Below are 27,348 nucleotides of genomic sequence, written 5' to 3'. Positions count from 1 at the left end.
GACGAAGGCAGGGACTACAATTGTCGGGGATGACAATAGACAAAGGAAGAGGAGTGTAGGGAAGGTGACCTGACGGACGGACTTGTTAGTAGGAAGAAAGGACGCGTTGCACACTTTTGACGAATGTCAGTTATGACAGAAGGGAGACAGCTAGAAAAGTGTAGATGGAATGCAGTACCTTGGGTTGACCACAAGATGGCAGGGGAGAGTGTAAGTTCAGGACTTGACAGTAGCTTTGGGCTTTAGAAACCGTTGGTCATGGGGGCGGAGTTACAGGGAACCGGGAAAGTTATAAATTTGACAGGAGGGTTCCAGAAAGTTCCAGTCCCCAGGAGGAGCTCAAGAGAAGAGGAGCCTGTGGCAAAGTGGGTGTTGTGAGGAAAGCTCAACCAGGGGACTGAGGAGAGAGAAAGTCAGGGGGGTGGTCCTGACACGAAGTACCGCAGTACAGACGAGGCCCCGGAAGAAAACATACCAAAATGACGACGACCTCTGATCAGTAAAATTGCTGTTGGTGTACAGGCCTAAGGCGGCCACAGTGACCGAGCTGGCGGGTACGTCACTGAGTTAAAAAGAAGGACGGTGTGTGTATCAACGACTCAAGTGAAAAGTACGGTGTGTGTACCGGGGCCTGGAAAAGGAGAGCCGGGGAAGAATTGCGGTGTATTGCTGGGGCCGTCAGACAGACGGCTAGAAATAAACTTGGACCTGTTGCACCCGAAACCTGCCTCCATTTTGTGTCTGTGACGTCTTTGCGCGGAAAGAGAGGGACCACCCCCCCAGTCCGGCCCTCGACCCTACACATATGCCCGTCTCGTCATGTTCCTTCTTAACATTTATGTACCTTAAAGGGCTCACTTGAAAAGCTCATTTTTTTGTTGCCTGGTTGCTCACATTGGACACAATACACTTCATATAAATTTGATACAGCAATGCTGTTAGTTTGGCTCAGTATTTCATTACAAATATTTCTTTGTCCACTATATTTGTTTACCTCCTTGAGAGCCATAACTTTGGCTGCATCAAATGGTAAGAGTTCAATACAAAACAGTGATGGCTGAATACTTGTAGATGCTGAGGACTTAATCAATTTTTGAAGCGATAACTTCTATGAGTGAGACTGCATGTTCCTTCTTTACTGGATTATAAACAGGAAAATAAAAAAAAATCTTATTTTTTCTAAATTACTTTGTTGAAACCCTCTGTGATCATCTATGGTGTCTCCAATATTTACTCCACAGCTGAAAGGAACAGTTAGAAAAAATTTGGCATGGTTACAGTTCTTTTTACGAACATCTTCACATTAGTGCACTTCTCTCTTGTATTTCAGGAATAAATAGTAGCAGCTGTTTTGTACATTATTTGCCTGTATATCCTGGGAAAGTTGATTGTAATGATTCTCCCCAGGACTCAATGGGTTAAGCTTCTGTTTTTCTGGAAAGACTGAATAAACATATGATTGCTGTTGATTGTATATATTCTCCTGAAAATAATTCTTCATAGAGGGTCCCATAATACCATCAAAAATTATGAAATATTTGTAGTCCAAGAATATATTGCATACAGCGCTCAACATATTGTCGGGTTTCCATAACCATTTGCAATTACAGGAAGGCTTTGACAGCTTGAGGTTTCAGGGTAGACTTTAAAAATGTTTTTAGATTTTTCTAAACTAACTCTCCTGTCCACAATCACGTTATTCATACTGCATTTTTGCTTATTCTCATGAGCTTTAAGGAAAGCATCCCTAATTTTCTGGCACATTACTTTACAGATTTCCTACAATTTATAGGAATCTGTGTCACTAGTTTTTTGACCAATTTAGGTGTTGTATTTCGGCAAAAGTTCTGACGTGTTCTGAAATTTGGTTTGAACAGATGCAGATTCTTTGTTTCTTTTTCCTTACTGGCAGTCCAATTTTTGACAAAGGTGTCTATGATGCCCAGAGTATAATATTTAAAAATGTGTACCCCCCCCCATTGGGAACAGGTTGACAGCCCATGCACTGCATTTATGTGGATTATAACTCTAAGAGACCCAGTCCTTTACTTTTAGCACATTTGGTACTGAACCCTTTTTAATGTCTACCTCTTTTCTGCAATGACATGACAAGGCTAAACGTGATCTGTGCTGTTTATGGAAGTACAATGTTGGGCAAGTGTGTCTATGATTGCACTAAACTTTTTGTTATAAAGTTCCCCACCATGGGGAAATGTTTGTCAGCCAATGCACTGAGTGTATGGGCATTACTAGTGTAGGAGACCAGGTCCTTTACATTTGTTCAACTTGATACTGAGGCCTTCATCACTGTCTCCTCGTTAACAGCCAATAGATGACCAGGGGGAATGTCTTCTGTGCTGTTACAGACAGCACAATTTAAGGCAAGTGTGTCCGTGATGACAAGAGTTTATTTGTTACCAAGGTACCCCCGCATGTGTAAACCACATCCTGGCTTGCAAATAATTCATAACATTTGCGTGCTTAAAAGACCTCACTTGTAAAGCTCAGTTTTTTGTTGACTGGTTGATCACATTGGACACAATATACTACTAAGGATGTCAGATCATCTATTGAGTCTCCAATATTTACTACACAGCAGAACGGAACAGTTATGGAATATTGAGCATGATCACAGTTATGTTTTAGAACATCTTCACATTCTTGCAGTTCTCTCTTTTATTTCGAGACTACGTAGTAGCAGCTGGTTTTAACATTACTTACCAATAGATACTGGTCAAGAAGATTGTCATTATTATCCATAGTAGTCTATGGGTTAAGCTTAAGTTTTTCAAGAACGGCTGAATATAGATATGATTTCTATTAATAGTGTAGTGCGAATATACAAATGGCTCTTTTGAATCCATATTGAAATATACAGAATGCATTCAGACAATTACATAGTTGCATCCAGTAAGTGGGTACCAAGGTGTAATGTGGTGCATATGACTATGCAGCAGAAATGGCCTTGCTGCCAATGTGTAAAACAAAGAGTACAGGAGTACCAAATGAAAATGGTGAAGTGGATTTTCCTGGGCCCATCCAGTATGTGGGTACCAAGGTGTAATTGGGTGCATAGGACTATGCAGCAGGGCAGACATTGCTGTCACTGTGTAAACAAAAGAGTACGGGAGTAGAAAAAGGAATATTGTGAAGTGGATTGTCATGGGCCCATCCAGTATGTGGGTACCAAAGTATAATGTAGTGCATATGACTATGCAGCAGGGCAGTGAAAAATGAGGATGAATGAATTCATGGAGATCAACATCCAACACTGCGGAGACACCATCACATGTTTCTCAACGCAGTGATTCTAGAGCAATGCCCCCATCCCTTATGGGAAATATGCAAAACATGCAAAACACAAGCCGCGGAAACACCATCACATGTTTCTCAACGCAAGCAATGACTAGCCAGGTCTTTCCCTGGGAAGGAACAACCACGGGAAGGGCAGTCTCCAATGTAGGAAACCACCTATGCCAAAACATGGTATCCATCCACAGACAGCTGTTTCGGGGTATTGCCCCTCATCAGTGTGGAGTAGGAAACTGGCTAGTAGGAGCAATGCCTAGTAAAAGACTGTGAAAAATGAGGATGAATGAACTCATGGAGATCAACATCCAACACTGTGGAGACACCATCACATGTTTCTCAACGCAGTGATTCTAGAGCAATGCCCCCATCCCTTATGGGAAATATGCAAAACATGCAAAACACAAGCTGCAGAGACACCATCACATGTTTCTCAAAGCAAGCAATGACTAGCCAGGTCTTTCCCCAGAAAGGAACAACCACGGGAAGGGCAGTCTCTAATGAAGGAAACCACCTATGCCAAAACCTGGTATCCATCCACAGACAGCTGTTTCGGGGTATTGCCCCTCATCAGTGTGGAGTAGGAAACTGGCTAGCAGGAGCAATGTGTAGTAAAAGACTGTGAAAAATGAGGATGAATGAACTTATGGAGATCAACATCCAACACTGAGGAGACACCATCACATGTTTCTCAATGCAGTGATTCTAGAGCAATGCCCCTCAATGTAGACTGCCCTTCCCGTGGTTGTTCCTTCCCTGGGAAAGACCTGGCTAGTCATTGCTTGCATTGAGAAACATGCAATGGTGTTTCTGCGGCTTGTGTTTTGCATGTTTTGCATATTTCCCATAAGGGATGGGGGCATTGCTCTAGAATCACTGCGTTGAGAAACATGTGATGGTGTCTCCGCAATGTTGGATGTTGATCTCCATGAGTTCATTCATCCTCATTTTTCACAGTCTTTAACTAGGCATTGCTCTTACTAGCCAGTTTCCTACTCCACACTGATGAGGGGCAATACCCCGAAACAGCTGTCTGTGGATGGATACCATGTTTTGGCATAGGTGGTTTCCTTCATTGGAGACTGCCCTTCCCGTGGTTGTTCCTTCCCAGGGATATGCAGCAGGGCAGGCCTTGCATTCAATGCTACCTTTTTTATGGAGGCTCTCCTTGACATCTTCTGAAAGGTGTATTGGGGTGCGTCGTAATTTTTGGCAGCCCATCCACTCACAGCATATGCTACCACAGTTTAGGAGACCCACTGTTTAATAATGGCTCTTTAAGAAGATTAATGCCATCTGATGCACCGGTAAAAATAGTCTCTGTGACTTTAAGAGTCCCTCTTTCATAAATGCAGCAAGATGGGTCTGCTTATGTGTCACACAGCACATGGCCAGTTAGGGTTATTAAATGGTACAATTACATTTCCCACTGAATGCATTTGTTTTGGTTGAAATCAATATTAAAGTAGCAAAAACGCTTCTAAAATGCTGCGTCGGAACATATCCCAACTGGTGGAGGAACATTTTGTCTGGAGTTAATTATTTTGCCTTATATACAAGTCATTAACATGGAAAGGATGTGCCTTAACATATTTCGCTGCTAAATCAGTTTCGGTTTCATTTTGGTGTGTTTTTTGTTGCACCGGGAAATATGGCATGAATCTCGGAAAAAAATGTTTAAAGCTGTGAACTAGGAGTCAGGAATGCTTCCAGGGGCGATCCCCATGATGTCTCCGTGTCATTTGAGCAGTGTTTCCATCATTTTCAGACGTTTTTAGACCTTTAAAGGACCCCTGGGGGGGGATCGCAGCAAAAATACTCGAGTCTCCCATAGACTTACATTGGGCTCGTTCTTCTGTCCAAGTACCTGAGTATTGTAATTTGCTCGACCTGAGCAACAAGCACCCAAGCAATTTAATGCTCGCGAATCACTAGTCATCATATGTTACTGTTCAGGTTCGCTCATCACTACAAATGGGTGGACTCCTGGATGTACTGGTCCGGCGGGTTCGGCCGAACAGTTAAAAAGTTCGTGTTCAGGTACCAGAGCAATACCTGGACCCTAACCCGAGCCCCATTTACTTGAATGAGAGACTCGAACATGACAGCGCAGCAAACATTGCTTCTGATCGGCGGTAAAATCATTACTGCCAGTTAGACAACCGTGGTTCCCATGCTGTCAAATGACTGTGTGAGCCCGCAACTGTTATCGGACGTATAAAGTTTAGTATTGTGTCACCAAATTCTTTTTACCCCATCATCATAAACCATCGCATGTAAAGTACATTCTATATTAGGCCAGGCTTACATTTCTTTCTTGAAAAGCAAACTAAAAATAAATGATGTCTAGAACATGTTCACGAATTCTTACATATAACTTCCTGGAAGTCAAACCCACATAGACAAGGTTACAGGGATAAGTTGCGCAATTTATGACTCCTTCTATGTTAGATGTGATGTGGTGAGTTATTAGAAATTTCTTAGTGCCATCACTGGAGTAAAACACAGTCTCTTTTCATGTTAAGGCATGCAAGACATGTCCCACAGGGGAAGAAACCCCACGTAGGTCCCCTAGATCCAAACACATTTTGGGGTGTGACGCTCACATAATTGTTCATGGCAAGATGGTCCTTCAGGTTTTTCACACTCCTGTAGGTTATGGAGGGTTTATCAGAGATATATTGTTGGAGTCCCGCATCTGTAGTCAACAGTGGCCAATGCAATGGCATGTATAGTTGTCTAATTGTACTAGTAAAACAAATGCGCAAAAACAAAGATGCACAAATAAATATCTATATTTTTAGTTTTTATTTTTTCCAACAAACTTGAACTGCCTTTCTAAAAATTGCCGTGGCCAGAGAATTTCATGAAATTTGACCAATTTGATTTGCCTCAAATTGATTTGATCATCACTAGTTGGTATCACTTACATTTGATAAAACATTAACCACAGCAGGATAAATTAAAATCTGTCCTCCAAACAGCAGATTTATTAATAGACCTTGTAATACAGGTCTGCTAATGATGAAAAAAAAGGTGCAAGGCACTCGTGGAATGTATTGTGTGGTGATTTGTGTGGCATGGCATTGGTAATATTGTTTAGGATGGATTTGGGCTGATTTATTCTAAGTCCCTTAAGTACAGAATGTGTTAAGCGTAGCAGTGATTTCCAGAAACTTTAGAGACGACACAGCCGCTGTCGGCACAGAGTCATAACCACTTAAGCAATGCAGACAGACAATGAATACTACACCACAAAGCTGAACACAGAGCAGTAGATAAAATAAACCTAAATAGCACAACAACCTCCTGCTAGGCCGGAAACACAGGAAAGAGAAATCCAGTGAAAGGCTTTCAAATCAGCCAATAAACTAATTAAACCCAAGAAAAGCAGAGCCAGTAAGTGACAGAGCTCTAGCAACAGCATGTAAAGAAAGTATAATTGGGAAAATAAATTAGCAGTTAATTTAACCTACTGCCTACCTAAAGTGAACTCTGTTTAAGAACCAGAACACTTTATAGAGATGTCTTGAATGCCAATTTTAGATCAGAAAGTCACCTTCTTTTCTTCTGAATTAATGGAAACAATTTATCTTTGTTACACAGAATCTTCTCAAAATTAATGGCACTAATAAGTAATGCTAGAGTGGTATATTCTCACTGTCCAAATTAACGTTCTCTTGTTTGACATGGGAATTTATGATTTAGAATTTCAACCATCAAAGAACATATAAGATCAGTATGTGATGCAGCTACAAGACCACATATTAAATATTGCATATTCTACTACTATTATACATTATATAACATGTTGCATGAATGTGACAAAGTACAAAAGCAAAGCTCATAAAATGCACTATAAATTTAATTTAGCAGTTAGGGCTTTGTTCACTTTAGCACAACAGCTCCTGATTATATTTGCACCATGACTACTTAATGAAGCAGATTTCTGACAACCCTTTTGACTTTACTTCGCTCCATAGTTCTGGTACTTCGACAGGACAAGTTTGGGCATCAAAATTATGGGAAAGCTTCACGGTAACCCAAAAAATGCAGGTGTGAGCAAAGTCACAAAAAGATACATTAACGCAAAAAATATTAAGAGTATGACCCCAGTACTAAATATTCATAGGAAAAAGCAATTAGTTCCAGCTGCGTGTAAAAAAAATTTCTTCTTTATTTCAACATTAAAATTATGTCATCTTCATAGTATGCCATACACACGGACAAGGCAACGCGTTTCGATCTGTAAGATCTTTGTCAGAGCCTAAATATTCATACCAGTATTTAGTTAAAACCTACTCCACACAAGATGTAAAATTTCTGGCCTAAGTGCATTTTTTTCTAAACAGTCCAGGAAGCAGAGATATGAGAAATTGTTTAGTGCAGTCCTGACATAGAAGGGTGTTGTTGTTGAACCTATACTGGAAAAAGTGACATGAAAAGAAGGTAACCATCAAATTCTTCTTCTATCATCATCATGAACCATAATATGGCAAGTACAATATCTGTTAGATCTGGACACATCAATTCCCGGAAAACAGGATTAGCCCTAAGCCATCAAATTCTTCTTATCCCATCATCATGGACCATTGCATTGCAAATATATTGTATATTAGACTGAATTCATATCAAGTCCCTAAAAACAGGATCAGAATTGTGTCTCCAAATTCTTTTCATCCCATCTTCATGAACCATTGCATGGAAAGTACATTCTATATTAGGCAAGGTTTACATTTCTTCCTTAAAAATCAAATTCAAATAAAAAATAATAAGGTCACTCACACACCAATACATACAGAATAATAGAATATATAAACATAAAAAAATATATATATATTTTCTGTATAAATAAGTTTATACAGTATACATTTAAACAAATTCTAGCACTTTCATCGATAAGTGCTTATATTACTCTAAAATTAAATGAGCTCACAATATAATTACCAGTGAATAATTAGCGACTTACATTAGGTCTCTCATTCTGTTACTGTTTCTAAACATAATGTTTTCTTGTTACATTCTTATTGCATTCTGGCAATAGCTCTGTTTGGCTTAAGTGCCTATATAGTAATTAGTATACAGTATTTCCTTAGCTAGTTAGCAGAACTATTTTTAGTCTAATTAGCATTTATTAATATTAATTACATCTCAGTTTGGATTTCATTCCTCTTGATTTATTTAGGGCTAAAAGCGCGGCTATAACATGAAGCTCTTTATACCTGGTGAAGGGAATTTATGTGTAAGTGTATCGGCTATGTGTTATGTCGATCAGTCCTTTACTCAGAAGTAATACCTGCACTATCCAATTTTTTTTACAGACCAAATAGCCCTAATTATTGGATGATAATTTAAAGGGAATCTGTCACCCTTTTTTTCCCCTTTTAGCTGCTGGCATAGACATCGGGGACTTATCTACAGCATTCTGTAATGCTGTAGATAAGCCTCCGATGTAACCTGAAAGAGAAGAAAAACACGTTATATTATACTCATGGAGGTGGGCGGTCCAGTCCGATGGGTGTTGCAGTTCGGTCCGGCGCCTCGCTTCTTTATGCAATGACGTCCTCTTCTCCCGTCCTGAAATGGCTCCGGTGCAGGCGCAATGCTCTGCTCTGTTGAGGGCAGAGCAGAATTCTGCAGTGCACAGGCGCCAGACCTCTCCCGACACCTCCACACTGCAGGACTCTGCTCTGCCCTCAACAGGGCAGAGCAGTGCGCCTGCGCCGGAGTCATTACAGGACGGGAAAAGAGGACGTCATCGCATGAAGAAGGGAGGCGCCGGATGGGACGGCGACACCCATCGGACCGGACCGCCCACCTCCGTGAGTATAATATAATGTGTTTTTCTTCTCTTTCAGTTTACATCAGAGGCTTATCTACAGCATTACAGAATGCTGTAGATAAGCCCCCGATGTCTATGCCGGCAGGTGAAAGGCCAAAAAAGGGTGACAGATTCCCTTTAACAGCTTTATTGTAAAGCAATCATTTCCACCGTAGCTGTAATTAGTAGTGCATATCTTCTTAGCTCACTCTGCCAACGCACACCTGATGTCACTAATACGTACTTAAAGCGGTTGTCCACCTTTGGGGAAAATTTTTTACGTAAATGCATGTATTTCTGTTTGCAGCCAACAATTCTGTAGAAAGCACAATGCAGGATATGGAAGGTAGATGGTACACATTTTTTATGAAACCCAATTTAAAAAAATGAAATGATTTTTGCATCTCTAATGAATGCATTTAAGTTAAATAATTAAATGTTCCTAAAGGTGGACACCCCCCCTCCGCTAGGATGCCCATATACCTTAGATAGCCATTGGAAAAGAACTTGTGTGGCTGAGAACCCTATCTCCTGACTCCCTGGACACATGAGCAATAATTTTGGCTAGGCAAAAAGGGAAATCAGCTTCTACTTTTAACAGCGGCAAAACTCTTAAGGGAGCAAAAGGAGCATATGAATTCAAACTGTCTAATCCTCAGCTAGCCCAATCTCATCTGTAGGGAAATAGTTGTGAGGCCCCATATACATCAGATGGTCAGCCACCTTTAAATGAATGTGTAGAAATGTTTTTACAATAGTAGAAACTCAGCCAAGAAATCTAATTTCTTCATAAGGTATTGCATCCATGAATCATCCTCATATTCACCCATCATGAGAACTACACTAGCTTTATAACAATTCTCACAGAGGCAGTTTAAACCTCCAGGGCCCTCTGGTTGGATCTTGTATAATTGTCGCAAAAGTGGTTGCGGCTCTTTTATTATTACAAAAAATTTAAAAACAACAATCTCACAATTTTGTTGAAACTTGCAAGAAAACTCACTTTCCCATAGTCCATGTAAAAACTACAATCAAGGAAACTGCCCATAGCATTTAAAATAAGTAACACAGTAATAATGCAAAAATCTCTGTGAAAGTTTCAAAGGACTGCGATTTTATAATAGATTATACATTTTCACATTGGCCTTACATCGCCTGGGAATATTTCTAGTTCTTTGAATATCTGAAGTTCTCCCATGAGCAGACATGTTTAACATGTAACTTTTAATAATTAGAAATGTTTACCAAGTAACTATATGTATATAAACTGTACAGTGTGGGCTAGAAGACACACTTTTTAGCAAAAAAAATACTTCCTAAAAAAGTGTCTCATACTCCAGTGACAACTTCTTATGATGGAGGAAAACACTGACGCACCATTCTGCCCTATCATGGAGAGAAATATGGAGTGGCACAGTTTTCTTTCCTGCCTGATAGTGATTAGACAGATCTGTGTAGATCAGTTGAGGAAGCTGTCAGGACCTGCACATCACTAAAGCTGCATGGATAGTTTAGGTCCTGAGTAGCGGAAGGACATTTCAGGTTATGTAATCAGTCAGGAGCTATAAAAGGTTTGTATACACAGTGTGCAGCAGAGATGTGTTTTGATATAGCTGAGCTGTGTGTGTAATACCATTTGTAAGATGGCCGCCGGACGAGTCCTGGAGGGGAGATATGTGTCATCGTGGCTATTAGCTGCGGTGATGTGAGCTCAGAAGTATGCTCCAGCACATATAGTGCTGAGAGAGTTGATTGGGCTGCTTCAGGGCCAGGTTTTACGAGCGGTCATAAGAGATGGGTGGGAATGAAAGCTCACATATCCACACCCCAGGGGAGTGGTTTGGATAATAAAATGGAGGCCAATTGCCTCATTCAGTGTCTGTGACTGGAGGTGTGGAGAACTCTCATGTGTGTGTGCTAAAGACACTGACCAGAGTGGGTGGACCCACATTATTATAACGACTGTGTATTTGCTACTGTTTGCTTTTCACATTGTGCCAGAAAAGGCTGTTCATGTGTTTTGAGAATCCAGAACAGTTTATGCAACTTTAATAAACTTTCTTGGACATTTTCACAGTACTGCTTAGAATCATAGAATGATAGAGGTTGAAGGGACCTGCTCAAAGCATGATTCACCCTTTGTTTAAAGACTTCTATTAAAGAAGAACTCACCACCTCTCGTGGCAGCCTGTTCCACTCATTGATCACCCTAACTGTCAAAAAGTTTTTTCTAATATATAATCTGTCTCCTCCCATTCAGTTTCATCCCATTGCTTCTAGTCTTTCCTTGTGCGAATGATATTAAAAATGATCCTTCTACAATGTGACAGCCATTGAGATATTTGTAGACAGCTATTATGTCTCCTCTCAGTCCTCTCTTTTGCAAGCTAAACATTCCCAAATCCTGCAACCGTTCCTCATAGGACATGGTTTGCAGACCGGTCACCATTCTGGTCGCTCTTCTCTGAGCTTGCTCGAGTTTGTTGATGTCTTTTTTTAAAATGTGGTGCCCAAAACTGGACATAGTATTCCAGATGAGGTCTGACCAAAGGAGTAAAGGACAATAATGGCTTCACATGATCTAGACTGTATGCTTCTGTTATTACATCCTAGAATTGTATTTGCCTTTTTTGCTGCTGCATCACACTGTTGACTCATGTTCAGTCTGTGATCTATAAGTACATCCAAGTCTTTTTCACATGTGCTGTTGATTAGCCCTATTCCTCCCATTCTGTATATGCTTTTTTCATTTGTATTGCCCAGATGTAATACTTTGCATTTTTCTCTGTTAAAAACCATTCTGTTAGTTGCTGCCCACTGCTCCAGTTTATTTATATCTTTTTGAATCCTCTATCTCTCTTCTCTAGTATTAGCCATCCCTACTAGCTTTGTGTTATCAGCAAATTTAATCAGTTTTCTCTCAATTCCTTCATATCAATCATTGATAAAGATGTTGAACAATACAGGGCCAAGGACAGAGCCCTGTGGTACCCCGCTTGAGACATTCTTCCAACTGAATGTGCAGCCATTTACGACCACTCTTTGGGTCCGATTACTAAGCCAGTTATGAATCCAACTAACAGTTGCCTTGTCCATTCCATACTTAATCATTTTTTCAATACAGATTGTGTGAGATACCTTGTCAAATGCTTTGCTGAAGTCAAGATATACTATATCTACAGCATTTCTCTGATCCACCCAGTCAGTGATTCTGTCATAGAATGAAATTAAGCTAGTCTGACATGACTTATTAGTTACAAACCCATGCTGGCTCTGTTTAATCACTTCATACTTATCCAGGTACTTACATACATGTTGTTTAATAGTTTGTTCATAGATCATTCCTGGTATAGAAGTCAAACTCACTGGCATATAATTCCGTGGGTCCACCTTCTTCCCCTTTTTGAAGATAGGAACATTTGCTCTTCTCCAGTCTTCTGAGACTTCTCCTGTTCTCCAAGAATTTTCAAAAATTATGGAGAGGGGTTCAAAAATTTCTTCTGCTATCTCCTTCAGTACTCTGGGGTGTAATTCATCTGGACCTGAAGACTTGAATTCATTTAAGTTAGCTAAGTGTTTCCTCACTATCTTTCTGTTTATAGCTATCCTGGATTCTTCTATTCCCTTAATAGGACAGTGAAAATCAGTTGATGTTACATTTCCTTTCTGAGAGAAAACAGATGAAAAGTAGGAATTTAAAAGTTTGGCCTTTTCAACATCCTGTCTTATCATTTCATCATTTTCATCAGGTAAAAATCATATAGCATCTATGACTTTTCTTTTAGTTTTGACATATCCCCAAAATCTTTTTTTTATTGCTTTTGACATCTCTTGCAAGCCTTAATTGTCAGCTTTAGTAATCTGATTCATGCCCTGCAGCTTCTGCAGATAGCATTATATTCTTTAGATATGCCTCCCTCTTTCCATTTGATAAGCATTTCTTTATTCCTTTTTAGCATGTGTTTAAGTTCTGTGTTCATCCATCCTGGTTTCCTTAAATGCTTCCTAGTCTTCCCACTTTTTAGGAATTGTTAATGATTGCGCTTTGAGAATCTAATTTTTCAAGATTTCCCATCCGTCCTGGACATTTTTGTCCTTAAGGATATACAGCCATTGGATCCCTCCAATTCTCTTTCTGAGTCCCTTAAAATCTGCCTTTCTGAAATTTTAAAATTGAAAAAATTCAAAGATGGGTTGAAATAAAAACCAAGATGAAAAAGATGATAAAAAATAATAATAATAACAATAATAATGAATGATACAATATAATATAAAAATACCTTTATTGAAATATTGGCACAACAATTAAATACATAAAATTGTGTATATATATAAAATAAAATAAGATAATATAATGACATATACAACCACAAAAGCAATATATTTATGGACAATGGAAAAACCAGTCCATAACAAAAGGCTTAATTAATGATCCAGATAAAAAAAGTGCATAAATAAAGTAACATAAAATATCTAATAAATGTGTCCAAAAGTGCAAAAAAGTGCAAAAAGGTGCTGATGTGCAAAAGAATTATACATATAAATCGCCGTGAGGCGAGTGCAAGACACAAAATAATACCTGTAAGCCAATTGGTGCTATATGGGTTGTATAAGAACGCGCCCCGACGCGCGTTTCGGAAATAGAATCTCCTTCGTCAGGGGGATAAATGTAATGTAGCGTAGATCGACGGCTTATTTATAGGGGAATCAATTGCATACAAAGTGCCATAACGACGCATGCGCCGTCACAAATACCCGGAAGTCAAAGACAAATCCAGATCATGTGATTAACTGCTTCCGGGTTATAGAGTCATTAGACGCCGTTGCTATGCAGACCAAAATAATAACAAATGCGTGTAATTTAAATACTTGCTAAACAAAATTAAGATAGCAATATATGTAACGGCGCATAAATGAAGCGGCGGCATATGGCACAATAATTAAATAATGAGGGAGGACATGGGCAGAGAACATAACGGCGCATGCGCAGACGTGGCAAAACGGATCCTGGATGGAGGCAAGCAATATAGCGCCGCCACCATACAAATCACCGATGCCAAGAAAGCGCATGCGCACAGTCAAATGCCAATGACTACCTCATACAATTTAAATGGGAAACAATGAATACTAAGAATAATAAAAATACCATATGCAATTTTATGTAATCACATAGTAATTAGGATACATATAAATGTGAAATATGTGACAAAAAAACATATCATCATGCATACAAATTACATAAGTGCAAGTGTATATATATAAATAGTGCCACAATATTGCAGTAATTATTAATGCAATAATAAATAATTTTTCATTACTTCCTTCTTCCACGGTCCTCCCTCATTATATAATTATTGTGCCATATGCCGCCGCTTTATTTATGCGCCGTTACATATATTGTTATATTGCTATCTTATTTTTGTTTTATGAGGATCACTGCATCAATTTTGGAAGAAGGAAGTAATGAAAAATTATTTATTATTGCATTAATAATTACTGCAATATTGTGGCACTATTTATATATATACACTTGCACTTATGTAATTTGTATGCATGATGATATGTTTTTTTGTCACATATTTCACATTTATATGTATCCTAATTACTATGTGATTACATAAAATTGCATATGGTATTTTTATTATTCTTAGTATTCATTGTTTCCCATTTAAATTGTATGAGGTAGTCATTGGCATTTGACTGTGCGCATGCGCTTTCTTGGCATCGGTGATTTGTATGGTGGCGGCGCTATATTGCTTGCCTCCATCCAGGATCCGTTTTGCCACGTCTGCGCATGCGCCGTTATGTTCTCTGCCCATGTCCTCCCTCATTATTTAATTATTGTGCCATATGCCGCCGCTTCATTTATGCGCCGTTACATATATTGCTATCTTAATTTTGTTTAGCAAGTATTTAAATTACACGCATTTGTTATTATTTTGGTCTGCATAGCAACGGCGTCTAATGACTCTATAACCCGGAAGCAGTTAATCACATGATCTGGATTTGTCTTTGACTTCCGGGTATTTGTGACGGCGCATGCGTCGTTATGGCACTTTGTATGCAATTGATTCCCCTATAAATAAGCCGTCGATCTACGCTACATTACATTTATCCCCCTGACGAAGGAGATTCTATTTCCGAAACGCGCGTCGGGGCGCGTTCTTATACAACCCATATAGCACCAATTGGCTTACAGGTATTATTTTGTGTCTTGCACTCGCCTCACGGCGATTTATATGTATAATTCTTTTGCACATCAGCACCTTTTTGCACTTTTTTGCACTTTTGGACACATTTATTAGATATTTTATGTTACTTTATTTATGCACTTTTTTTATCTGGATCATTAATTAAGCCTTTTGTTATGGACTGGTTTTTCCATTGTCCATAAATATATTGCTTTTGTGGTTGTATATGTCATTATATTATCTTATTTTATTTTATATATATACACAATTTTATGTATTTAATTGTTGTGCCAATATTTCAATAAAGGTATTTTTATATTATATTGTATCATTCATTATTATTGTTATTATTATTATTTTTTATCATCTTTTTCATCTTGGTTTTTATTTCAACCCATCTTTGAATTTTTTCAATTTTCATTTATACCCGGATGGTCTGCCATCCCCTTTTTTTTTTGGGGGATTGATTCCAGCACACATTTGATATTGATAATTTTATTATTATATTCTTCTGAAATTATTGCATCTTATATAGGCACTGTGTGATTGGTTTTTTTCCCCTGTTTATTCTTTCTGAAATTTTGACAACTACTGAAGATGACCCTCTGGGTCGTGGCACCAACCCTACCAGGACGAGCTGACCTAGTGAGGATCACCCCCTATACAGGGAGTGTCAGGGGCAAGCCTGGGGGTAAGGTACCACGACTGTTGGAACCAGGTGGCCGGCTCACAGGAAACACGAGTGAGTGTGTCTGTAGGAACGTGCAAGGCGTGGGCACAGGGACACGCAGAGTGAAGGGCTGTATGGGAAGAGTATACGGGAGTGCGCTAGATACAAGATAGTGCAAAGCGGGTACACGAGAGCAAATATGGCATGCACAGACAAGCAAGCCCCGGTGTGAACAAAGTAGGGCGTGTGCAAAGGAGCATGACGGAGTACAGAGATAGACAGAGCGTGCATGCAAGGAAGCATGACATAGTGCAAGGATAGGCAAGAGGTGTGCCAGGAGGCACAACAGAGCATAGAGCAGAGAGTTTGCCAAGAGGCACAACTGAACACAGTGCAGGAGTAGAGCACTAGGCCAAGTACAGGAGCGGAGCACCAGGCAGAAGACAGGAACAGGGCATGTGTAAGGAGTAGTGTTGAGCGATACCATCCGATATCCAGAAATATCGGATCGGATCGGCCCGATACACAAAAAGTATCGGGTAACGCTGATTCCGATACCGGAAGTCCCATTCAAGTCAATGGGACAGAAATATCGGATTAAAAAAAACCCTTTCTTTCCTTGTACATCAAGTTCGGGAGTGGGGAAGAGTGTGGGCGGACACTATGCGTGTCTGTGTACGGGCGGGCTCTGTGCGGGCCTCTCGGGGGTCTGTACGGGCCTAATGGGGGTCTGTGTCGGCTGCCGGCGGTCTGTACGGGCCTGCCGGGGGTCTGTGCCAGCTGCCGGGGGTCTGTACGGGCCTGCCGGGGGTCTGTGCCGGCTGCCGGGGGGTCTGTGCCAGCTGCCGGCGGTCTGTATGGGCCTGTCGGGGGTCTATGCCGGCTGCCGGGGGTCTGTACGGGCCTGCCGGGGGTCTGTGCCGGCTGCCGGGGGTCTGTGCGGGCCTGCCTGGGGTCTGTGCCGGCTGCCGGGGGTCTGTGCCGGCTGCCGGCGGTCTGTACTGGCCTACCGGGGGTCTGTGTGTGTGTGCAGGCATCGTCCGATGGGACTACAAGTCCCATCGGGCGATGCCTGCTACAATGACAGTGATTGACACATTAGCCAATGATGGGACAGTATTAGTCCCATCATCCGGCTAATGTGTTGAATGTAAAAAAAAAAAAACATACATACTACATACATACTACATACATACAACTTACATACTACATACTACATACATACTTCATATATACTACATTCATACAACATACTTACATACTACATACATACTACATATATACTACATTCATACAGCATACATACATACTACATACATACTTCATATATACTACATTCATACAACATACATACATACTACATACATACTACATATATACTACATTCATACAGCATACATACATACTACATACATACTACATATATACTACATTCATACAACATACATACATACTACATACATACTACATTCATACAGCATACATACATACCACATATATACTACATTCATACATCATACATACACTCACTGGCCACTTTATTAGGTACACCTGTCCAACTGTGTGTTAAGACTTAATTTCTAATCAGCCAATCACATGGCGGCAACTCAGTGCATTTAGGCATGTAGACATGGTCAAGACAATCTCCTGCAGTTCAAACCGAGCATCAGTATGGGGAAGAAAGGTGATTTGAGTGCCTTTGAACGTGGCATGATTGTTGGTGCCAGAAGGGCTGGTCTGAGTATTTCAGAAACTGCTGATCTACTGGGATTTTCACGCACAACCATCTCTAGGGTTTACAGAGAATGGTCCGAAAAAGAAAAAAAATCCAGTGAGCGGCAGTTCTGTGGCCGGAAATGCCTTGTTGATGCCAGAGGTCAGAGGAGAATGGGCATACTGGTTCGAGCTGATAGAAAGGCAACAGTGACTCAAATTGCCACCCGTCACAACCAAGGTAGGCAGAAGAGCATCTCTGAACGCACAGTGCGTCGAACTTTGAGGCAGATGGGCTACAGCAGCAGAAGACCACACTGGGTACCACTCCTCTCAGCTAAGAACAGGAAACTGAGGCTACAATTTGCACAAGCTCATCGAAATTGGACAGTAGAAGATTGGAAAAACGTTGCCTGGTCTGATGAGTCTCGATTTCTGCTGCGACATTCGGATGGTAGGGTCAGAATTTGGCGTAAACAACATGAAAGCATGGATCCATCCAGCCTTGTATCAACGGTTCAGGCTGGTGGTGGTGGTGTCATGGTGTGGGGAATTTTTTCTTGGCACTCTTTGGGCCCCTTGGTACCAATTGAGCATCGTTGCAACGCCACAGCCTACCTGAGTATTGTTGCTGACCATGTCCATCCCTTTATGACTACAATGTACCCAACATCTGATGGCTACTTTCAGCAGGATAATGCGCCATGTCATAAAGCTCGAATCATCTCAGATTGGTTTCTTGAACATGACAATGAGTTCACTGTACTCAAATGGCCTCCTCAGTCACCAGATCTCAATCCAATAGAGCATCTTTGGGATGTGGTGGAACGGGAGATTCGCATCAGGGATGTGCAGCCGACAAATCTGCGCCAACTGTGTGATGCCATCATGTCAATATGGTCCAAAATCTCTGAGGAATGCTTCCAGCACCTTGTTGAATCTCTGCCACGAAGAATTGAGGCAGTTCTGAAGGCAAAAGGGGGTCCAACCCCTTACTAGCATGGTGTACCTAATAAAGTGGCCAGTGAGTGTACATACTACATACTACATACATACTACATACATACTACATATACACAACATTCATACAACATACATACATACTACATACATACTACATACATAAATACAACAAGAAAACACAAAATGACACATTTGCAAAAATACTCTGCAGTAAAAAATACGGCAGTAATCAGCAAGTGCTGGATAACAAATACAGGGTACTACATTCATACAGTCTCACTTTATGGCAAAAGCTGCGTGGGAACTTTCTCACACAGCAATGCCAAAAGTGAGACTAGGGACTATTTTTTTTACAGTGGCGGAGGAATACAGTGCGGAAGGATACCTACCTCCCGTCATTTGATTCTTGGAGCCCCTAGAGAACGGTCGCATCAGCTGATGCTGCTGTTCTCCACGGGAGATCGGCGTGGGACACCTGTGGATTCCTGCGGAACAGGGAGTATTTGGTGGTTTGTTTTTTTCATATTTTTTCACAGATGACACTGGCTTTGTGGAACAATGTGACAAGTAATGGTGAGTATGTACTCTTTGTTATATGTACTGTATGTCTATATGTATGTAATGTATGAATGTATTGTATGTAGTATGTATGTAGTATATCTGTAGCATGTTTTATGTATGTACAGTTGTGGCCAAAAGTATTGACACCCCTGCAATTCTGTCAGATAATACTCAGTTTCTTCCTGAAAATGATTGCAAACACAAATTCTTTGATATTATTATCTTCATTTAATTTGTCTTAAATGAAAAAACACAAAAGAGAATGAAGCAGAAAGCAAAACATTGATCAGTTTACACAAAACTCAAAAGATGGGCCAGACAAAAGTATTGGCACCCTCAGCCTAATACTTGGTTGCACAACCTTTAGCCAAAATAACTGCGACCAACCGCTTCCGGTAACCATCAATGAGTTTCTTACAATGCTCTGCTGGAATTTTAGACCATTCTTCTTTGGCAAACTGCTCCAGGTCCCTGATATTAGAAGGGTGCCTTCTCCAAACTGCCATTTTTAGATCTCTCCACAGGTGTTCTATGGGATTCAGGTCTGGACTCATTGCTGGCCACCTTAGAAGTCTCCAGTGCTTTCTCTCAAACCATTTTCTAGTGCTTTTTGAAGTGTGTTTTGGGTCATTGTCCGCTGGAAGACCCATGACCTCTGAGGGAGACCCAGCTTTCTCACACTGGGCCCTACATTATGCTGCAAAATTTGTTGGTAGTCTTCAGACTTCATAATGCCATGCACACGGTCAAGCTTTCTAGTGCCAGAGGCAGCAAAGCAGCCCCAAAACATCAGGGAACCTCCACCATGTTTGACTGTAGGGACCGTGTTCTTTTCTTTGAATGCCTCTTTTTTTCTCCTGTAAACTCTATGTTGATGCCTTTGCCCAAAAAGCTCTACTTTTGTCTCATCTGACCAGAGAACATTCTTCCAAAACATTTTAGGCTTTTTCAGGTAAGTTTTGGCAAACTCCAGCCTGGCTTTTTTATGTCTCGGGGTAAGAAGTGGGGTCTTCCTGGGTCTCCTACCATACAGTCCCTTTTCATTCAGACGCCGACGGATAGTACGGGTTGACACTGTTTTACCCTCAGACTGCAGGGCAGCTTGAACTTGTTTCGATGTTAGTCGAGGTTCTTTATCCAACATCCGCACAATCTTGCTTTGAAATCTCTTGTCAATTTTTCTTTTCTGTCCACATCTAGGGAGGTTAGCCACAGTGCCATGGGCTTTAAACTTCTTGATGACACTGTGCACAGTAGACACAGGAGCATTCAGGTCTTCGGAGATGAACTTATAGCCTTGAGATTGCTCATGCTTCCTCACAATTTGGTTTCTCAAGTGCTCAGACAGTTCTTTGGTCTTCTTTCTTTTCTCCATGCTCAATGTGGTACACACAAGGACACAGGACAGAGGTTGAGTCAACTTTAATCCATGTCAACTGGCTGCAAGTGTGATTTAGTTATTGCCAACACCTGTTAGGTGCCACAGGTAAGTTAGAGGTGCTGTTAATTACACAAATTAGAGAAGCATCACATGATTTTTCAAACAGTGCCAATACTTTTGTCCACCCTCTTTTTTATGTTTGGGGTGGAATTATATCCAATTTGGCTTTAGGACAATTCTTTTTGTGTTTTTTCATTTAAGACAAATTAAATGAAGATAATAATACCAAAGAATTTGTGTTTGCAAACATTTTCAGGAAGAAACTGAGTATTATCTGACAGAATTGCAGGGGTGTCAATACTTTTGGCCACAACTGTATGTATGTATGCTGTATGAATATAGTATATATGTAGTATGTATGTATGTTGTATGAATGTAGTATATATGTAGTATGTATGTAGTATGTATCTATGTTGTATGAATGTTGTATATATGTAGTATGTATGCTGTATGAATGTAGTATATATGTAGTATATATGTAGTATGTATGTTGTATGAATGTAGTATATATGTAGTATGTAGTATGTATGTTGTATGAATGTACTATATATGTAGTATGTATGTAGTATGTATGTATGCATGTATGCTGTATGAGTGTAGTATATATGAAGTATGTATGTAGTATGTATGTAGCATGTATGCTGTATGAATGTAGTATATATGTACGTACAGACAGCCGGCAGCCCGCACAGACCTACGGCAGGCCCGCACAGACCCCGGCAGGCCCGCACAGACCGCGCATCATGATGCGCACAGACTGCGCATCATGATGACATCATTCAGCAGCCAATCACAGCCACAACAGTGGCTCATTGCATTATGGGAACTTCCGATTCCGGTATCCGATATTGAAAATATATCGGTACTCGGTATCGGAATTCCGATACAGCGAATATCGGCCGATACCCGATATTTGCAGTATCGGAATGCTAAACACTAGTCAGGAGTAGAGTTGAGCGAAACGGGTCGAAAAATTTCAAAAGTCGCCGACTTTTGGCAAAGTCGGGTTTCATGAAACGAAACCCGACCGTAGGATGAGGTCGGCGACTTACGCGCCAAAGTCGCGTTTCAAAAGTTTGTTTTGCGCTCTTTTTCAGCCAATCAGGATCCACGGACACTGTGGGCAACGTGATGACATAGGCAGGGGTCACCACCATCTTTCAGAAGGGCATGCAAGTGATTGGCTTGCTTTGGTGGGCGTCACAGGGGGTATAAAAGGGCGTGCACGCCGACCGCCATCTTCTTCTGCCGATCTCAGTATAGGGAGAGGTTGCTGCTGATTCTGTAGGGAGAGCGTTAGGCAGGGAAGAAGACAAAAAAACTGCTTCTGCTGCTAGCGATTTGGCCTGCACAACACACCAGTCACTGTGTGTGCAGTGCAAGGGGAGGCTATATAGTGGTGTATCAGTGGTGTTGGTTGTTGGGCTGCCTTCTAAGGCTTCCTGACATTCCTGCATTGCTGTTTACCCACTGCTCCGCAAACTGCTTTTTTAAAAGCAATCCCAATTTTTTTTTTTGTCTTGCTGAGAAGAAAAAAAAACTGCTTCTGCTGCTAGCGATTTGGCCTGTACAACACACCAGTCACTGTGTGTGCAGTGCAAGGGGAGGCTATATAGTGGTGTATCAGTGGTGTTGGTTTTTGGGCTGCCTTCTAAGGCTTCCTGACATTCCTGCATTGCTGTTTACCCACTGCTCCGCAAACTGCTTTTTTAAAAGCAATCCCAATTTTTTTTTTTGTCCTGCTGAGAAGAAAAAAACTGCTTCTGCTGCTAGCGATTTTGCCTGCACAACACACCAGTCACTGTGTGTGCAGTGCAAGGGGAGGCTATATTGTGGTGTATCAGTGGTGTTGGTTGTTGGGCTGCCTTTTAAGGCTTCCTGACAGGCTGGCATTGCTGTTTATCCACTGCTGTGCCATCGAGCCTGTGACATAGCGCTCAGATATCAGTGGGCCTCACACAATCCAAAAGTGTCCAGTGTCCACAAGTGTCTGCAGAAATTCAAAATCTCCCTTATCCTCTCGTCACTTTTGTCACAGCTGTGCCATCGAGCCTGTGACATAGCGCTCAGATATCAGTGGCCCTCACACAATCCAAAAGTGTCCAGTGTCCACAAGTGTCTGCAGAAATTCAAAATCTCCCTTATCCTCTAGTCACTTTGGTCACAGCTGTGCCATCGAGCCTGTCACATAGCGCTCAGATATTCATTGGGCCTCACACAATCCAAAAGTGTCCAGTGTCCACAAGTGTGTGCAGAAATTCAAAATCTCCCTTATCCTCTAGTCACTTTGGTCACAGCTGTGCCATCGAGCCTGTCACATAGCGCTCAGATATTCATTGGGTCTCACACAATCCAAAAGAGTCCAGTGTCCACAAGTGTGTGCAGAAATTCAAAATCTCCCTTATCCTCTCGTCACTTTTGTCACAACTGTGCCATCGAGCCTGTGACATAGCGCTCAGATATCAGTGGGCCTCACACAATCCAAAAGTGTCCAGTGTCCACAAATGTCTGCAGAAATTCAAAATCTCCCTTATCCTCTAGTCACTTTGGTCACAGCTGTGCCATCGAGCCTGTCACATAGCGCTCAGATATTCATTGGGCCTCACACAATACAAAAGTGTCCAGTGTCCACAAGTGTGTGCAGAAATTCAAAATCTCCCTTATCCTCTAGTCACTTTGGTCACAGCTGTGCCATCGAGCCTGTCACATAGCGCTCAGATATTCATTGGGCCTCACACAATCCAAAAGTGTCCAGTGTCCACAAGTGTGTGCAGAAATTCAAAATCTCCCTTATCGTCTAGTCACTTTGGTCACAGCTGTGCCATCGAGCCTGTCACATAGCGCTCAGATATTCATTGGGCCTCACACAATCCAAAAGTGTCCAGTGTCCACAAGTGTGTGCAGAAATTCAAAATCTCCCTTATCCTCTAGTCACTTTGGTCACAGCTGTGCCATCGAGCCTGTCACATAGCGCTCAGATATTCATTGGGCCTCACACAATCCAAAAGTGTCCAGTGTCCACAAGTGTGTGCAGAAATTCAAAATCTCCCTTAACCTCTAGTCACTTTGGTCACAGCTGTGCCATCGAGCCTGTCACATAGCGCTCAGATATTCATTGGGCCTCACACAATCCAAAAGTGTCCAGTGTCCACAAGTGTGTGCAAAAATTCAAAATCTCCCTTATCCTCTAGTCACTTTGGTCACAGCTGTGCCATCGAGCCTGTCACATAGCGCTCAGATATCAGTGGCCCTCACACAATCCAAAAGTGTGCAGTGTCCACAAGTGTCTGCAGAAATTCAAAATCTCCCTTATCCTCTCGTCACTTTTGTCACAGCTGTGCCATCGAGCCTGTGACATAGCGCTCAGATATCAGTGGGCCTCACACAATCCAAAAGTGTCCAGTGTCCACACGTGTCTGCAGAAATTCAAAATCTCCCCTGTCCTATAGACACCTTGTACCTTGTTTTACATTACTATATAGTTTGTTGGATTTTGTCTACATTTCTACCAAAAATGAGGAAGGCTGGTGGAAGAGGCCATGGAATTGGGCGGGGGTTGGCAGCTGGTAATGATGGTGTTGGTGGTGGATCTGATGGTAGTGGCAAGAGCAAAATAGGACCGAATGCAGGAGGTGTTGAGCCTGCGTCATCGTCTGGCTACATAAGGCCTCGAACGCTTAGTTTTCTAGGAGTTGGCAAACCGCTTTTAAAGCCAGAGCATCAGGAAAAAGTTTTGTCTTACATTGCTGACTCAGCCTCCAGCTCTATCGCCTCCTCTTCTTCAGTTGTAAAAAGTAAAAGCACTGAGTCATCATTGGAGGCTCATGTTCATGAACCACACCTTTCCTTGTGTCCTTCACCCCAACCAAGATTGAAGGATGACGCAGGCCATACTACTGATTACTCCATGGAGCTGTTTTCACATACCATGCCTGGATTATCAAGTCAAATGGTGAATTACCCAGGCCAAGATGAATCTGACATGGAGTGCACTGATGCACAGCCGCTGATGGATGATTCTGCTGGTACATTCACTCAGAGCACTACATTGTCCTCGCAGTGTACAGAGCCAGATTCTGACCCTGATGAGACTCAGGTGCCCCTTCCCGCACACTATACCACCATACATGGTGACACAGAGGAAGGTGCACATGACATAGAAGAGGAGGTGATGGATGACCCAGTTGTTGACCCAGATTGGCATCCATTGGGGGAAGAGGGTGCTGCTTCCAATAGCTCAGATGAGGAGCATCCACAGCAGACATCGACATCGCAACAGCTGTTATCTGGCAGGCCCGGAGCACTCCAAAGACAGGTTCCAAACATCAAAAGAGTTGCTGGACAGCTTGTCCAGAGGGTCAAAAGATCACAGCGTGCTAGGCCGCAAAATGTCTGCCAAAGTAGGAAGAGTGCAGTGTGGCACTTTTTTGACCAAAATCCTCATGATCAGGCCAAGGTTATCTGTAAGAAGTGCGCAAAGACCTTTAGCCGAGGGAAAAATCTGAAAAATTTGAATACCAGTTGCATGCTTAGACATTCAACCAGCATGCACTTGCAAGCGTGGACACAACACCAAACCTCAAGTGCCACATGTGCAACTGATCACAACGAAGGTAGTCAGCAACGCTACATTGTTTCCCCCACTGTAAACCCACCGGTTAGCACAGCAGCAAATGTTGAGGTGTCGTTGCAAGGCCACAGCAGTCAGGGAATCCCACTGTTATATCAACGAAAGACTGATTCTAGGCCATCAGAAAGAACACCAACTCCATCACCATCATCAACCCTCTCTCAGTCCGCCCTGTCCACCGCTACTTCCACCATATGCAGCTCTCAAGTCCAGCTCACCCTCCCAGACACTATGAGTAGGTCAAGAAAGTACTCAGTCTCTCATCCGCGTACACTGGGTTTGAACGCCCACATTGCCAAACTAATCTCGTTTAAGATGATGCCCTTTCGGATGATGGAAAGCACAGCTTTCCGCGAACTCATGGCCTATGCAGTACCACGCTATGACCTACCCAGTCGCCACTTCTTCTCTCGCAAAGCCATTCCAGCCCTCCACCATCATGTGAAAGACCGCATTGTCCATGCACTCAAGCAGTCAGTGAGCGGAAAGGTGCACCTCACAACTGATGCATGGTCCAGTCGGCATGGCCAGGGCCGTTACGTGTCCATCACTGCGCACTGGGTTAATGTGGTGGATGCAGGGTCCACAGGGAACAGCGGTGGTGGGACAGTGCTGCCTAGCCCACGGTATAGGAAACAGTTGGCTGTAGGCGTTCGACCCTCCTCCTCCTCCTCCTCCAGAAGCGAAAGCTCATCCACAGAGCGCAATCGCACGAGCACTGCATCTGCAGCTGCCACTGTTGCAAACGATGTGTCCCCCTATCGAGCAGCTAGTGGAAAGCGTCAGCAGGCTGTGTTGCAGATGATGTGTTTGGGCAACAGACACACCGCCGAGGTGCTGGCCGAGTACTTGAAGCGACAAACTGAGTCATGGCTGGGCAGTGTACATCTTGAGGCAGGCAAGGTAGTTAGTGATAACGGCCGTAATTTTGTGGCAGCCATAGCCCTTTCAAAACTCAGCCATATACCTTGCTTGGCTCACACCTTGAACCTGGTGGTGCAGTGCTTCCTCAAAAATTATACGGAGTTAACAGCCCTGCTCCAGAAGGTGCGAAGACTGTGCGCGCACATCCGCCGGTCGCCTGTACACTCCGTTCGTATGCAGAAGTTGCAGCGATTGCTCCACCTTCCCAACCACCGCCTCATTATCGACATTGCAACAAGGTGGAACTCCACCCTGCACATGGTGGAGCGGCTGTGCGAGCAGAGGCAGGCCATAATGCATTTGTGGGAGGATACACGGCCAGGCACTTTGAGAGCAGACATGGGGTTGACAGGTGTGCAGTGGTCGAAGCTGAAAGACCTCTGTAAAGTCCTTCAGTGTTTTGAGGAATGCACACGGCTGGTAAGCGCAGACGACGCCATCCTAAGCATGAGCATCCCACTTATGCGTCTGCTCATGCAAACTTTGACGCACCTTAAGGAGCAGGCGTCTGCAGCCAGTGTTGATGAGGAGGAAGAGGAGGAGGGAATCCTTGATGACATTCAGCCATTGTCTGCTCAGGGACCTCTCCTGGACGAGGTGGAGGAAGAAGAGGAGGAGGAGGAGGAGGATGATGGGGATGATTACTTAGGGGAGGAGGATGCATCTCGTGGGGCAAGTGAAAATGTTGGCGTGGCAAGGTCTGGTACAGGGTTTGTGCGTGACTGGAGGGATGTGGATTTGCCAGAAAGTGCTCCTCCAACCAGCACTCGCAGTGCATCATTGACACCGGGAACATTGGCCCACATGTCAGATTATGCCTTGCAGATCCTAAAAAGGGACCCACGCATTGCCAAAATGATGAACGATGACGACTACTGGTTGGCCAGCATCCTGGATCCATGCTATAAAGGCAAATTACAAAACATCATGCCACAGGAGAACCTTGACCTAATATTGGCTAATAAACAAGCAACTCTGGTAAATTGGTTGTTTGAGGCATTCCCAGCACACAGCAGCGGTGATGGTTCTCACACGAGCCGTACGGGCCGGGGGCAGCTTGGCAGAGGTGTTCGTGGTACACACAGCAGAAGTGGCGTTGGAGACAGGGGTTTCATGACAATGTTG

The sequence above is a fragment of the Dendrobates tinctorius genome, unplaced genomic scaffold (assembly GCF_039654945.1).
Source record: "Dendrobates tinctorius isolate UK_male_01 unplaced genomic scaffold, ASM3965494v1 ptg000125l, whole genome shotgun sequence".
Taxonomy (NCBI): Eukaryota; Metazoa; Chordata; class Amphibia; order Anura; family Dendrobatidae; genus Dendrobates; species Dendrobates tinctorius.
The sequence above is the reverse complement of the archived record's forward strand: the minus strand, read 5'-3'. Positions refer to the sequence as shown.